Genomic DNA, 17323 nt, shown 5'->3' with positions numbered 1-17323 from the left:
TATAAACATCATTTTCAGCCTGGACACAAAGAGGGACTTACCACCAATAAAATACTGACTTTCAGGAATTTGGCAGAGCAAAACTTAGAAACCACCTGAATCAGAAACATCACAATATAGATGTAAACTTCCACACTAAATTTATGGCATAATTATCATTTTATTCACACACTCAGCATAGTAAACCACACACAACTGTTAAGTTCCTGTCTTGCATGTGACTGGGTAAAACTATAAACCTGAACTTGTGATATTATACATCATTTTTATTATCACATTAAAAGAGTTATGGTTAAGACATTATTTAACTCAGTACAATCTGTACATTTGACTATTTACTAACTAATTAGGGGGAAAAGACAGAAGTCACTGTGGTAAAAACTATCACAGATAAAAGGAGAATGCAGGACTGCTTCGAAACTGTGGAAGTTCCAATGCTCAAATGTGTTTCTGAGATATTGATTTCCAAAAGCAGTGTTTGTGATGCATGATGCTGCAGTACTGTTTCCTTAAGAGCTGGGGGGATCTATAATTATTTTTCTGGTCAAACCAAACAGTCAACTCTGCAAACAACAAATCTTTCTTTCTTGCTGCTGGTCTCCCTTGTCACTTTATTTGGCACATTTCCCTTTCCCTTCCTAGCCAGCAGCTATTTGAATAGCATACCAAATGTCAATGAGGGTTGTTTAAAACTTTTCCAAAGGTGTTTCTCATTCTTATTTTGCTGGTCAGACAAGTTAAACTGCAAATTCATAATAAACAATTTAAACAAGATGGGAGAATAACCGAAAAAAAAGAAATCAAGTACTAGCAGTATGACTAATACTACTATGATTAACAACACTATACTAATAGAGCTAATATCTCTTATACACAGTATTCAGGACATTAATTTCTTTGTTCACTCTCTGTGGACCTGACTGGACATACAGAGGGTTAAAATACCAATGTGATTGTTTTGGTCAAGACTCTTCCTCCGGAGCAGGTTACGAAACTCCCTGATACATTCCCAGCATCAGATCAGATGGCTCTCCAGGGATCACCAAGAAGTTTACAACACACTCCCTACTTCTAAACTGGTTTAATTCTACTAAAGAATGAGAGTTTCTTTCACACCTCTTTCTCCCTAGCACAAAACCCACCTGAAGCTGTGGTAGCAGTGTTTCTTAGCAAGGTAATTCTCTTGGGTACCAGAAAAGGCAATTTTTGCCTTATGAATGTGCTACATCTGTTTCAAACAGAGTTCCTTAGGGTTAGCTGAGAAAATCCAGTGTGCATCCACAGTGCTTCCTTAGGTGCCATGGTCCCACTCAGGGGGGAAGAGGCAAATGGAGGCACTGAAGAACCCTCTTCTCACTGAGAAAGCCCTCTCTGATGGTCTGATGGAAGGGAGGCCAAATGGGTGGATCGCTTGTGGTTGCATACTTAGACAAAATTACCGAGGCAATGAAGTTGAAGAGCAAGCTTCTAAGAACTGTGTGGACAACAGTGGATAATTTAACCTTTTCGTTGAATTGAAGCTATGCTTTCACTATTGTTAAACTGCTCAGTGAATGCAAGCAGAATAGAGGCTGAGTACAGGCTGAATACTCAGTGAATGCATCAGTTAGTTAACCCATGTTTCACTTCAAATGTGTATTCCTCAACTGGCCTATCAATATCAAAGAATTTCGTGAATAATTTTCTTAAAACTTTTGTGAAAGTATTGCTTCCACTTTTGAATTAATTCTCATCCATGATTTACTTCTTCTGTAGCTGCTAACCAAAATAACCTGTAGAGTTTTTAATATTGAAAGGATATTTTTAATTCAGAACTACTAATATTTCTCTTTCCTTCCACCTTTTCCTGAAAAACACTTACACTGTCATGTATCAAATCTCTGTTGTGACCTTTTACACAAAAACTGCATTAACTATAGCTTTCTTTTGTCCTTCATTTCCTTGTACTTCCTGGATTTACATGGAACGATGTGTGTCAGGGAGCAGAGAAAGGCATATATCTGGTATATCTATTTCTCTTTGGCTCCTGTTAGGAGTGGAGAGGCAGGAACTCAGTGATAAGCATTAGAAGTATCACTGCATTACCATATCTGAAACGTTATTTTTGAAAGTAGAAAATTAAAAACTTCAGCAGGAGATGTGAAGCTTTTGCACAGGTGTGGAAAATATGACCATACAGCCCTCACTAGAGCTTTAGCTTGTTCTTTCTAAAGATATGCTGCTCGATCCATCCTCCCATGCCCAACTGCACAAAAAACTTATTCTAGTCCAATGATGGAGTAAATCCCACGGCTAAAAAAAAACAATATACAGCTGTGAGCAAGTGATAAAACTGCCTGCCAGCTCAGCTGTAAAGGCACGTAGGAGGGTTTTCTTCCTCCCTCTGGAACAATGTGAATAGAGTTATGATTGCCACCTGTGGAGCTTTATCCGATAAAGTAAAATGGCCATGTTGTATTGCAACATTTCATCAGCGTCTCATCAGTTGTTATTGGATATGTAATGACACTTCAAAACTGCAGGGTGACCTTCCTTTGAAATACGACGATATCAGGAAGCCTCCCCTCTTTTAAACTGAAAGCCCAGTGATGCAGAAGTTTCATGTGAAAAATTATTAATCCAAAGCAGGATTAATAGGCAAATGGAAGGCAACTTGGACATGGGGTTACACATTTCCTGATTTTAGAGACTAGTGATATGTGTTTAACAACTGGAGGTCCTAAGGTTTCCAGTCTTAGGTCTGAAGAAAATCCCACTCTGTAGACAGGACTGGGGTTAGAGATTGTAACAGTGAATTTCTGCAGGGACTGGATTCCTGAAGCCCATGAGTGTCACTTGACAGCACGCAACTCAGAAGCCTGGAGAATGCAGGTTAAGCAGAGACTCGGGGCTGCCACACTTAGTGGTGTGAATTTGTCAGTCCAGAGAAATTCAGAGCAATGCCTAAGCCTAACTTTTCCATGTTTTTAGAGTTCTAATAACTAGAAGAGGTGTTCTTAGATTGAGAGGGGCTTTCTGAGGTGCCCTCCCCAAGAATCAATGGAAAAAAAATAATTATTTACAGCGTCAGAATGTGTAATGAATCATTTTGTTAGACTGCTAGAACCTAAACTTAGGTTATAGAAAGTGTGCTTCCTCAAGCTGGTGAAAAGCTTTGCAGAGCCCATGGGCCATATGCCAAGCCATTATTCTTCTCAGCCTCTTGCAGCCTTGTTTTGCCTATAATGGTTTGATTGGTTCCTGAAGATTTCAGATGTTGATAAGCTCCTGCAAAACTGTTACTTGCAATATATGGCCATTCAGTGATTTAAGTGGACCTCATGTGAAAGCCTTCTGGATTTTTAAAAGCACTAAAAGTTGTCTTCACTCTATTCTCACTTAAGCCAAAGGGACACCAGAGACACAAAGTCAAGTTATCATTAAATATACCATCCTACGCTCTTCTAGGGATATCGTTAGTAGCTATCAATCAGGATTGTGCAAGGATAAAGATTTTACAGGGTGGAACCTGTATAAATACAAATAATCTGCTGCATATCACGCAGCACAACTGCATATAAAAGTGTACATAGGCCCTGGAGAGAGTAATACTCATCATTCAGCGAGGTACCACCACTGACAGACACAGATAAATTAATTCCTACACCGTGAACAACAGGTTGCATAGCAACAGGCAAGCACTAAACTGGTGGAAATAAACTAAAAGATATCTGGGGCTTCAGAAAGGCTAATTTTACAATGCTCAGGAAAACTTGAACGTGGGTAGAGCTGTTTAAAAGGATTTCAGATGAGGGTCTCACCAGTGCACTGTATGATGGCACTAATATTCACTTTTCCCTACTGGAAGTACTTTACCAGACACATCCTTGAGCTACCTGCCCTTTTCACAGATTTGTCCTATTGTTACGACATGGCTGACCCAGATTGTTCTCCTTTGTTGTCATTTCCAACTGATGAGCCCGAGCTTCTGGAAGAAATTCTTGATGTTAGTCCCTAAATGCATGGCTTGGCACTTTTCATCACTAAATGAAAATTCTCTTACTGCAGTCTCTTACTGATCTCTTACTGCAGTCCTTCAGGTCATCCAATTTCTTCTTCATATTGATAATACTTTCCAATTTTTGTCATCAGCAAATTTCATTACCACATTCCTATTATTTCTGCCAAAATCATTAATTAAACTATTACATGAGATTAACCTCCAAAATCAGTCACAGAGAACCATTACAAGCAATTACAGACAATCTCTTTCCACCACTATTCTTCTTGTTTCAACCAACTTGTTGTGGTCTTTAGCCACTTCTCCTCTTCCTTCAAAGGAATGTGAGCTGCTCTGTCTGATTTATGTTATACATAGTGGGCTCCAGCAATGCCACTCAGGTTACGTGGCTGCATTTTTTATATTTTTTTATTGGAGTCAGAGAGAAAACCATTGTTACCTGGGAACTTCTAATAGTCAAAGCTTGTATACGCAAGGAGTTCAAAACAACTTTTCAAAATGTATGAACTTATTAAGCAAGCAAAGTCAGATTCATTCTGGATATTTGAGTCTCTGAAGTATGGCTAGACCATCCCTGGGATCAAGCTATAAAACAGATAAAAAGCAAAGCTGAGAACTTGGACCCGAGGGCAACCTTTTCAAGATCCACTATAAGATGCTGCTTTACTGAAATATATTCAAGAACTGTTGTCACAGAAAAGTTCAGTATTGACTGGGAGTGTTTGTCATGCAGTTACAGAGAAGCCAGTTCAAAGCCTGATTCTATTCAACTTTTTCACCATTGAGCTAGTTAAAAATCATTACACATGACCATACAGTTAGTGGAGTAATAAATAAGGATGAGGGAAAGGACTCGGGCAGAACAATCTCTCTCACTTGCTGAGTTTGGTCTCTGTTTAAACAGAATACAATTTAGTGATGCAAAATGCAAAGTTACACTTGTGGAAACCAAGAACACAGTTAAAGGCTACAAGCATGACAGGCTGTATCCTGGAAAGCAGTGGCTAAAAAGCATCTAAGATTCATAGTAGACTAGCAACTAAACATAAACTCCTGGTGCATTGCTATCACAGTGCTGTGTGCAGTACTGGTGAGAGTAACCCAAGATTGCATCTAGGTTTAGGAGTTATGTCTAGAAAAAGTTGAAAATTCAGCTCTGTAGAAAAGAACACAGAATAATTTGAGGGTTGTAGAAAATGCCTTTCAGTGAGAGACAAAATAGCTCTATCCAGTTTTATAAAAAAGAGGAAGCTATGATCTGATTACAGAATATAAGTGCATTGTCAGGGAGAAAACACCAGGTGTTATAGGCTATTTAATCTAACAGGAGAGAGCAAAGTGGGAACCAGTGGCTTGAAGTGGAATCCACAGAAATTCATGAGAAAGATAAGGCACAAAATTTCATTGATAAGCATGTGTAAACATTGAATTTTCCTATTACTGACAAAATTTTTCGATTAAAGATTTGATCCATTTGTAAAAGATGTGCCTTAGAAAACTAGTTTGAAATGCTATGACCTATTGTGAACAACTAGATGATCTAACGATTTCGTTTAGATGATCTAATGATTTCGTTTAAATTTATGATTGCACACAAATGGCAACATAATCTCTCCATCATCCCTCAGACATTTTATGTATTTCTTAGACTTTACCAAAAAAGACTATTTTTTTCTATTTTAAAAAAATATATATTATTAGTGTCACTTTCATCTTTCTCCAGCAGTAAAATAAATCCTCTAATATCAGCACTATAACTGTGCAGACATCTAAAGAAGAGTGAAATGATCACTAACACATTTTAGAAATGTAATAATTAAATATAAATTGCTTTTTCACACATAATACGACAAGTGCAAGGTCTGATATTTCAGGAATGACGTGATTGATAGAAAGTACTGTACACATGCCATTTCCTTTCCAATGATATGCCCTGCCAATGGTATACAGCTCCCATCTCTACACTGATGGATCACAAAATACTGGATCTTAATCCTGTCACTGGTGCATTAAAGAATATTGCCTGTCCTGGGCTCCGGGCCATATTGACAGAAATTCAGCATTTGTGGTGGAAGAAGGAAGAATGAAATATTTCTCTGGGAAGATTTTTTTTCCCCTGCTTTTCAAGAGAAAAAGTGCATCTTGAAACGAATCAGTAGCTTAGAATGTTAAAAGAAATCACAGCTGAACTTTACGGGCCAGAAGCAGAAATATGTCTCATATGGATTTCAATATTACAAACACATCATCATCCCTGGTATAGGCCAGACTAAAGAAAGTATGCATTTAGACCTTAAAAGAAAGCCAGTGGAAACATCTGAAGTGCAGGTGAAGTGTAGAATTACTAATGACAGCAAAAATTGTTATATGATACAAAAAATGACATAGCTTGTGTGATTTATGCCAGATGTGGGACAGATACCCACACAACTTATTTAGAAAAAAATGCAACAGATGTGACAATACCTTCTACTTCAGAAACAAAAAACATATAAATTTAAACAAGACTATAGACAACTACTACTTCTCAATGCAAAGCCAACTTGTAATTGGGAAACAAATAGAGATTAATTTGGAAAGACACCATAAGCTTATTAAATTACTTTTTGTAGTAGTACTTAAACAAAACTGTGGAAACTTTGGTAGCGTGAAGTAGTTTTGTGCGTTTTTTTTTCAGGACAACAAAAAACGGTTTAACTATATTTCATTCTAAATATGTCGGAGCAGTGCAGAGGAATCTCTGTAACTCACCAAGGAACCTAAATGGAAGTAGGGTTACTTTCTAAGGACTACACAGATGACCCGTGTTCAGGTACACAGAGGTGTATGTATATGTGAGAAACAAGGATGAAGACGGGGTCAGTTCTGCAGAGATCCTGTCCAGAAATTTGAATTTCATCCCCCTCTCCTTCTTTCCTTCTTCTACTTCTCATTTCACTTTCTGTCTCTCTCTTTTTTTTTTTTTTTTTTTCTCTTGGAGGGAGTAGAGGAAACAAGGCCCCCACAAGTTTCTGAGAGTGCTCTGATTATACTCCCATCATGGATAAAATGAGAATTCCTCCTAGACAAATCACTCTGATACTTGTGAGAAAAATCTAAAATTGTGTTTCTTTTAAATAGTCAGCCATCTGGCTAAGATTTTTCTGTGAGAGAATCCAGTATAAAATTAAGTCCTTTGTGGTTCCCCTCACATGCAATCAATGGGATCCACTTGTGAGCTTAGGTTAATCCTTCACACAGTGCTTACAAGGACAAATAATGTTTGAAAGCAAATGACAGGAAGTTGTTCTGCAGTCATTGCAAGAAGCTTGAACTAGTTGTGGAAAGCACTTGTCATTGGTTAGATGACTTCAAGACGCATATTTGAAGAATGCTTTATACCAATAGATTAAATAGATTTAAAGACATTGAGACCCTGCAAAAACTTATAGATGTACTTTTCTGTTTCTTCTGAAAATTCCTCTTTAATTAAATATTTTATAATGGGTAAATGAATCACTATTTTTGTTTCTTTTTCTAAGATTAATGTGGGGGGAGGTTGCTTGTTTGTGTGGTTTTTTTTGCTTTTTTTTCTGACAGGTTCCCATGCACTAATATTAAAGGGTCCATACCTAATGTAATGCATCAGGCAACAGTAAGAGCTACTTCTGGGGTAAAGTAAACAAAAGGAGAGACAGAGAGAGAGAAAAGGAAGGGGAAGACTCCCCAGTGGCCAACTAAGAGAAGGGACGGGAGTTCCCAGGTAAGTGTCCTCTCGTAGGTGTTCAGCAACTTGGTTGAGTTTATGAAGCTCCAAGAGAAAAGTGAAGTATAGAAGTGGAAATAGTAGGCTCTTGGCACTACAAAGGCTAAGCAACATAAGGCATCATGCAAAAACACAGATACTTATCAACATTAAATTACAGGGAAAAAAAATCTCAGTAACTGTGAGGAGCAACAGAATTTGAACTTGAACAAAGATGTTTTGTTTTATCAATTAGATCAATAATTCCAGTCCTTGGGGGAAAATGTGTCTTTTCATTTGGCTTCTCAGGTGCTAATTAATCCTTAACTATCTTCATGGATTCATGTATTATTCACTCCACATAAATGTATACTGTTACCCCTTTTCAACATATGTGGTTAGCCAAACTTCGGGGCTGGCAGGTTGCTTGAAGACATGCCGGTAACCAACTAAGGTGTTTCTTTGATCCAATTCTGTTTATTTATATCAACTTTAGGAAAACATAACATCCCTTATTTATGGTAATTCCTTGGTAGCTTCAATCTTTTCTCCTCTCAGTTTTCTGCCTTAACAACACAACAGCCAGAAAAACCTCAACAGCATTTCATCTGCTTTTCTTTCATGCCCAGAAATAGGTATCCACATTTGGGACTGAGCCTGCAGTCTAGTTCGTTGAAGAGCCTTAACTGTCTTTTTTTTTTTTTTTTTTTTTCCCTCCATGGTTGTGCTTTTCTGTCTTGATGCAGAAACAATGCATTTGGAGGAGGAGGTGAAAACACTGAGAGGTCAAAGCACAAAACATAAGAGGGGAAGCGCTGTTATGTAGGCAGAGTAGTGAAGAGGATAGATGAAGTCACTGTACATAAACAGAGAAAAAATACATGCCTCAGGAAAACATGGGAAGCAAATAAAATATATTTGAAGAGGTGAAACTTAAAATGGAGATTCACTTGAGCACTTATCCATGTTCACAAGGCTTTTTCTCCCATGGTGCCCACAGCCACATGCAACAAGCTTGTGGAAGACAATCCCTCCCAGTATGTTATATTGGGGGGAAAAAAAAAAATCAAGCTTTTTATAAATCTGAGAAAAAAGGGAAGGATATTCTGAATTCATACTTTGTTCAGCTGAAGATAGAAGTGCCTTTCTGTTTTCTGCTCTCCTTTTCCTAAGCTAACCTAATTTCTCCTGATCAGAGATTGAGTGATTTATTCTAGCTTCTGCCAAATGTCATGGCAGCCAAAAATCTGTCAGAGTCTATCCTCAGCCCTTCCAAGCTCTGCTATTCCTATGAGAGCAGCTGGGACAGGTGCTTGGAGAAGGGTATTCTAACTTTATAGAAGGGAAAGGTTGAGGTCCTTAGGTCACATTTTTTTTCTGCAGTTTTATTGGTTTCATACCAAACAGGAATCTGGCTTCAGAATTATGATGGATGAGTCCTTTGTCTGACTCGCTCATCTGGACAGAAGCGAGATAAGTGAGAACTGGTCTGGCATTTTAAACTAAGGTCTATCAGAGAAGCATTTTTTTCTGTTGATGTAAATAAGAAGGTTACGTGGAGGCACACCAGATACACAGAAGATTGGGCGCTATACCTAAAAATGTGCACAGAATGAAAACAAGCCATGCACACAGAAGCCAAAGAAACCCTGTCTGATCTTCCACTCATTTAGAGCCTGTTTTGATAGATGAGGTGGGATTTGAGTGGGTGTTGAAATTTGGTGCATATCCTTTCCTGATGTCTACACTAAAAGTGCAGTTACTCTAGTTCTCCTGGGCAAGTACAAACACCATTTTCAAAGACTGCAAGGTAATGATATCGTGCCAGGAGACGTGTCACAAATAAACACTGAATTGAAGGCGTATTTGTAGTGCCTCGGTAAATCAAGCACCGATCCAAGTTCTTTGCACAATTTAGAAGTTTAATCCTGAACTGTACGCATTTTCAGAATTTAAAACTTTGGAAGGGATAAATCCCCCATTGACAATCGCCTTATTCAAAACCTTGGACTTCTCCAAGGATAAATACATCTTTGTGTGTGTCAACATGAAGAGTGATAGCACAGTTTGCAAATCCCTCGCTAAAACAGAGATTCTGTTCTTACTATGGATTTCCAATGTTTTACGTGTCTTTAAATATTCTGCACCATAGCGCTAATCTCTTTGCAGGCATGTGTGTGCTTATGTAACTGTCGCTGCATCAGGCCCCATATGGTTGCCTTACTGCATGGGAGCATGAATGTGCTATTTTAATTCTCTCTTTACTGCTTTCATCTAAAAAAACATCTTCCCCGTCTGGTCCATGACTAGATACATAATGAGGGTTACTATAACCTGAAGAGAAGTGAAAGCCAGGGGGAAAGTGAGAATGCATCCAGAAGAAAACATGGTGGAGGGTTCTTGCACTTCACTGCTAAGTGTGGAGTGAGTGGTGGCCTCCGTCAAGTGCCTGTTCACAAACGGATGCAGTGAGGGACATGAACAAGAGGAATCAGAAGTTCTTGTGTATCTGCAGAGAAATAATCTCACAGGGATACAGAAATGTGGTGGGATAGCTAACATGACTGAAGTGTTGCAATGGCTTTACATCCATTTTTTTTACAGCCACCCATGCTTTTTGGGAAAGCCAGGCTGGAAAAGCAAAGAGGAACAGTGTTGCTCTGTGTAAAGGAGGGGCTCAAATACACAGAGGTTTGCCTGGAAGCAAGCCATGAGCCAGTCAAAATCTTATTGGTAAGAATCAGAGAACAGACCAACATGTGTGACATTGTGGCATGTAACTGCTTAAGTTACCTGATTAAGAGTACAAGGAAGATGCAACCTTCTTTAGACACATCATTTTCACAGGCCCTGGAGCCTTGGGCTTACATGACAAGGTTTTGGTAGCAGGGGGGCCGCAGGGGTGGCCTCTGAGAGAAGAAATCAAGACTTTAAGCACAAGAACATTATTTCTCTAGGTTTGTTGTATATAATAACGGGAGAACATTTTCTCCAGAGGGCAGTAACTACACTTCTACTTTGACATATTTCATAAAGAGACCTATATAATCTCTACCAAATACTGAGGAAGCCTATGGAAATTAGCCTCCTGTGCCTGAAGTTAGTCTTTGTCCATACCCCCTGATGTTCTGCTTTATACCATGTCTTTATATAAAAGTAGATCAAATAATTGGATTGTCATAAAAATATAGCAAAGGTACTTGTACAGACAGGGAAGGCTTTTTTGATGAAAATTTCAATTTTGAACTTCAGGAGATGCATGATGATATTAAATTATATCACAAGCATCCCTATGGTTGCGAAGACGGAGATAAAAGCAGAGTATGGAATTATTCTGCCTTCATTTCTCTCTCTTTGACCACCTAATCTAATGAGAAAATGAAAAAAAAAAAAAAAGTATTTAAATATTAACACTTCCTAGCTTTAAAAAAGTAGTCTTTTTTTTTTTTTTAACCTTTATTTACCAATTAATCATTCCATTTTTGTAGGGAACGTTTCGACTCTCATCCTAGGATGCTTATGAAGACAGGTAATACACATTTAAAATTTGCTTGGGTACAAACACAAGACTGGATTCTTTGTGAGTCAGACGTGAAAGCAGAAAAAAATAATTTTCTGCTAGACCATAAGACAAGTTAGTCAAATGTCCAATGAAACTTGTTTACACAGCACTGTAATAAATAAAAAGATGTTATATATGTGCATCCTAATCACATCGCCAGTCTAAAACATTTTATATCACCCTGAAGATGCTTTAGACAAGAGTTTAAAGCTATTTTTTTGCTTACCCAGGTGCTTTTTTTTTCTATTTACATGCCTTGAATATGCACAAGGTTAACTTTGAAAGAGGTGATGCATTCCCTCTGTGCTTTCCATATTGGGAAAGATATTTTGGATATGTATCTGTTTTATCTTTATTTAAAAGGACTTCACAAATAAATTGTTTCATACTTCTCTTCATGATCAAAAGAGAAAAAGATCTCAGTAAGCCATGATCAAAAGAAATTTAAAAACAATCCTATACTAATTCATTTTAGCAAAAACAAATAAATAAATGCAAGTCAGAGAAGACTGAACAGACAGATGGCAAATAAAAATCATAAATAAATAACAATAAAGTTCTGACTGTGCATAAGGCCTTTCATGCAGTACAAAGATTCTACAGAGACAAAATCAGCTGCAAATAATGTTTTTACTCTTTTTGTGTAAAACAAAACTTTCTGCTTAGGACTGAAAAAATGTTTACTACAGATACCTTGTTTCTACACTTTTGCATGGATATTTTTGCCTCATTGTGCCAGATATGCAACATTTTTACAAAGGAGAACCATTGGAACAACCAGCATGAATGTTGGATGAGAATGTCCTTGGATTTTAAAAGAAAAAGGAAAAAAAAAGGAGATGTTGAAATGCCAGTATCCGTAGTGCAACACTTGTTATAAAACCGTTGAAATTAAACTATTGGTAAGTATCTAAGTTCAGCAATTGATTCAGTCTTGAAGACTATTTCAAAGGTTGTGCCTTTCTCTTTAGAAAGTATGAAAGTGCAGTAGATTACAAGCCTACAAAGATTTAGGGATACTTTGTTCAGTGAGTAATAGTACTGATTTCCATGGATTTATCAGGGTAGCAAAGTTTATTATGTTCATTATGTGTGCTCTAAGGCAATTACAATGCTGTAAATATTCAGTAATTTATCTGTGTGGCAGACCAATAATTAAGTCTATCAACTACAGGTAACAAACTCACTGTCCAGTATTTACTTGCTATTTTAAATGAACTCTAATATGCCTGAGATGATCACTATCTTCACTATCTTATTACACAGAATTCACTCAACAGCAAACAGGGGATAACTGACTTATATAGGTGATGAATTTAAAAGCTTTGTGAGAAAAATCTCTGTGGGTTCTTTCTAAAATCAATGAGGAAAAGAAAGTTCTCCAAGATAAAAACCAGAGCAGCTTAATTAGGGTCCAGCTCTGAACCACCTTTTGCAGGACGCTTTCAATTAGTTATAAAGAAAGCCTGGGGAAAGATAAGTTTTATGAAGACCCTCCTTTGACAGTATAAAATTGGAGCCCTGGCTGCTGGAATGGTTATTATAGTGCAGAACCTTAAATTAATTACCATTACATCTGAAAAAGAGGAAAAGAAAAACTAAGATATACCCAAATGGAATAAAATAGAATGGACAATAAACAGTTACACCTTCTAGTCCTAAACTTCAAAATAATGACTTGGGAATAAATTTTATAGGATGTCCAAAGTGATTTACAGATTTATCATTCTCCTCCAGTATTAGTATTACCATTGGACCCTGAGGCCACTGTCAGACTTTTCAACAGATACTGTTCACACACCTTCAACAGTTTAAAGTCTAGGAAGACAAGTGACATTAGAGAGGAGGACAGAAGCCTGAACTCATATACACATAAGCAACATATATGCTATATTACTTACCTACATCTAGCAATGTCTTGCATTTTATAGATAAGATTGGTGGGATAGCATGTTATTTAGGTTGCTTGACATTTCCTATTACAGTATTCTGCACTTAGCTGCATATAATCTTGAAAAAATGTATTAGTTTCAATTGAAACACTTTTTCATTCTGAGGCCAAACTTTGGGAGTATCTGTGTCAGGCTGATTCTCCTCTCCCTGAGGATAACTATAGGGTGAGGTAGATTGTAACTCACGCAAAAGATACTCTGAGGACTATTTGCCCTGTAAAAATTTGGTAATCAAATACTTTGAATTAAGGCTTCTAAGACTTGCCTTATCTAATTCCATGTAAATACATCTAAAATTATCCAGGCTGGAAAACTTATAGTGTTGCCATTTACACATATTCTGTAGAAACTTCCGATCTTTGGCTTGGTGTAGATGCTTTCTTTGTTTGGTGAGCCTGCTGAAGCCAGTGCAGAGTAATACCTCCTATGCAGCTACTAGTTTGGATGGCTGTGGGCCAGGAGGAATCCAGCAGCAAAATCTGTACATAGATTGCGAGTGCTCTCCTCGGTGTTCAGTGAGCACTGAAAAACTGTAGACCTGCAAAACTAAAAAAGACACAAGTTGATCCTAAACGGGTTGGAAAAGACACAGCCTGCCAGAGAGAAAAAAAAAAAAAAAAAAAAAAAAGAGCCGGGTACCCGGAAGGAAACCTGGCAAAAAGTACAAAGAAATGACCAGAGTGGATAGGGAGCCAAACTACCTGGTAAGGTATCAGGGTAAAGAAACTGTAGAAAAGACAGGGTACGGCTAGACAAGAAGTTCAAAGACAGGTATACATTACAGCAGATGTCTGGAGTGAGAGGAGCTATTGGAAAATGCCCTGCTGCATCCTGTAACCATGGAAAAGGGAGAGGAGGATTCCTGGACAAAGCCTACTTCATCAGTTGAACAGTCTCCTAGTTCAATTAATTTCTTAATAAAGGATTGACAGATAATGCTGTCACGTGGACAGGGAAGAAATAGCTGTTATTTATGTGTTAATTTCAAAACTCTTATCATATTATCTCAGATTCTCAACTTGTAAAAATGCTGGAAGAGAACCTCAGTGCCAAGACAGGAGGTCTGTAAGATTCAAATCCCCTTTATTCTCAAGATCTCTAGTGACAAATGACCAGTATGGCAAGAAAACCCTAATGCGCTACTTAATCACAAATTACTATAAACCGATACAAAACAAGGCAATATAAGTTTGAGTTTGATCAATCTATGAACGTGATTATTTGACATGGCATCAGTAAAACTAAGTGACCTTAGCTTAAAAAATTCTGTATTTCTGTCTTCTGCTTTTAGTAAAATTACACAGAGCTACGCTTTCCCCTTGGAAAATAACACACTTCTCGAGCACATGCAGCAATACAGTAGCAATTTCTCATTTTCCCGTTTTATACTGGAGCTGTATTTATCTTTCAGTATGATAAATAACATATTCTACAGACCTCTGCAGGTTAAACGATGCCAGAATATAGAAGTGGCAATGCTGTTCCATATTACAAGAAAAATAGATAAAATGTAAGATACTTCAAAGTATTTTCAGAAACTTTAGATTTTGTTATTGATATGTAAATAAGTGATAAAACATGACAATGATAAGGTAGTTTTCAGTGCTATAAAATTTATACAGAGCAAATTATTTTCACATATATGTGAGTGAAAGGAAAAAGGGGCAATACCTCCCAGATCAAACAACATTACCATAAGTTTCTACAAGCCTTGAAATACCTACACTGACACAGCAACTCTGTTTGTTCAAAACATTTCAGCTTTCTGACAAAACAGTTGAGAAACACGTTCTGAATTGCTCTTTAAGATTTTCTTTGTAACCCTCCAAAAAGACTTTATTATTCTATTATGTAAGAAATGAGTGTTTTGAGCATTACCAAGACAGTAACATGAACCTCTGGCCCTGTCTGCTGCCTTTCTTCAGTCTCTTTGAATACTCTTGCCTACAGGTTCAACTCGGCTTTTCATGTTGCTGCTAAATACCATACCTAGCAAAATCGGAGAAAGTGAGCACACACCCCCAGCACCACAAGAAGTGACAAGCATATAATCACGTTTCCTATAACATATAATCAGGAGCACGTAGTAAATGATCAGAAAAATCTATTCTCTCATCTTAAAATCGTCTAGCATTTTAGGAGTTACTTGCTTTTACAGAATTTTAAATTGAAACTGTGATTGTCAAGCTAATGGTGTACTTTTGAATTTGTTATTCTACTTAGAGATTGTTTAGGCTTTGGGATTCATTCTGATGTTGTCCCCGATGCAGGTTTTTTCCCCAGTTTCTATCTGTCACTGCAACAAGACTTGCTTTTTAATAAAGTCACATATTTAATTTGCTAAAACCTCTTAGAGTAAATCCCTTTAAAAGCATTTTCAATGAATTTTTAAAAGGCATGCTACATAATATTATACTTACATATATGTGAGATAATTACCATGCTAAGCACCCAATTTACAATATGTAAAGGCTGTAATGTTTTGCAAAGCAATTGTTCTATCTTTGCTAAATTACAACCTTAATTGTAACTCAGCAAAAGTTTCTAGGCATCTGTAACAAACATTATGAACAGGATGGTTCTGATTATGCACTTTTTTTTTTTCCCACAGATTACATTTTCCTTATCTAGTTTACCTGTCTTGCAGCTCTGACAAATTTCAAAGCAGAGGAGCACCATCTAGTTGTTTCTACACCAAAGCTGCTGCCCTTTTCCTTAAAAGTACGTACTGCTTTTGACAGTGTTCTTTTCAGAGGTTATTACTAACAATAAGATGGTAAAGAATCACAATGGTATATTTATGTATAGTTAGGCATGAACTCCCTTTGTATTAATATCTATTTCTACGTGAATATAAGAAGATATTCAAGCAAAGTTCTCAGCCTATTAGAATTTGCTTGGTTCTGTTGCTTGTGTTACAAGCCAAATTTGGTCTAGATAGAGAATATCTCAGCCTCATACATCTGCAGGAATGACCTCAGGAATTCCCTTGTCCTGTTCTCAGGGGTGTGAGAGTGACCTGCTAGCACATGCTGCCTCTGGCAGATTCCTCAGCAGCAGATGTATAACATACAGCTTGCTAATGTGGGGTGCGTCCCCTCCATGGCTCTTCAGCCTTTCCTAAAGTAAACACCTACCAGTCAGGTGGGTTTATTTTTTTTTTTCACTTTTAAATTTAACTAGGAAAAACGTATAGTGTTTGGAGCAACACAATCAGGATTTTTACTCCTAATTTTAGCAGCATTCTCCTTATTGAATACAGCATAGGTATTTTATGCAGATTGCAGAAAGGTGCAGAGTCAGGATCTTTGTAATCAGCTCACCCACAAACCAATACTGCAGACTATCCACTAAAAAAATTAAGAAGGATAATTTTACCTATAAATTCTAGAGTTTGTCAGCGTGCTTCCATGTGGTATTTGCATTAGTACCAGGAGAAAAGAAGTGCTTGGCAAAAACGTATTACCTAAAGAGACCTATATAACTCTGCCTATAAAAGAATCTGGCAGGAGAACTAAGAAGGTCATTGTATCATTTTTACAGTTTCCCAAGTGAAAATTATCTTCATCCTGAAAAACTTCCTAAGGCTGCATATCGGAAGGCACCTGGAGACCTACACTATATTCTAGACATTAATTTAAGAAATCCAAAAAGACTATAATACACAGAAGAAAAATTGTCTTATCACAGGCATATTTCTTTGCCCTTGACTGTTAAAAAAAAAAAAAATCCAAGTTACAAACTAAACAGGCTGAATCATTGGACTGGGATGAATAAAATCAGCTATGTATTGACCTATTCTCAGAGACAGCAAGTAAACCGAAGGTGGAGAATTATGCACAAACCTATAGACTTAATTAGGGAGTTGCTACGGGACAGCAAGAAAAAGCAGAAAGCCCATTTATGCATGTCTTCTGTATTACAGTAGAGCTTGTAAAGAATTATTATTTGACTGAAGAAATAATGAGCTTGAGAAAAAACACTCCAAGCCATTCAAGGTAGAAGCTTGTCTTAACCAGTTGCACAACGCACTTCACGAAAGTTGATACCCTGAGAAACAGACGGATGCTACAAATGCAATTCTT

The 17323-nt window shown here is 37.3% G+C and overlaps 1 long non-coding RNA gene across 3 annotated transcripts in view; it reads right to left on the bottom strand.

The window, feature by feature from the left end:
• LOC125184547 (uncharacterized) overlaps positions 1–17323 on the bottom strand; it is an 88711-nt gene that overhangs the window by 58758 nt on the left and 12630 nt on the right. For 2 of the 3 annotated variants that reach the window (XR_010830558.1, XR_007168710.2), the window contains one exon: positions 11147–13784. The exons of the other annotated variant lie outside the window; for it this stretch is intronic. This is a non-coding gene — a long non-coding RNA (uncharacterized lncRNA). Of the gene's footprint in view, positions 1–11146; positions 13785–17323 lie in introns of those variants that run through there. 3 annotated transcript variants of the gene reach the window in all.

The sequence above is a fragment of the Anser cygnoides genome, chromosome 3 (assembly GCF_040182565.1).
Source record: "Anser cygnoides isolate HZ-2024a breed goose chromosome 3, Taihu_goose_T2T_genome, whole genome shotgun sequence".
Lineage (NCBI taxonomy): Eukaryota > Metazoa > Chordata > Aves > Anseriformes > Anatidae > Anser > Anser cygnoides.
Note: the sequence above shows the minus strand (reverse complement) of the source record. Positions and strands in the feature narration are given on the sequence as shown.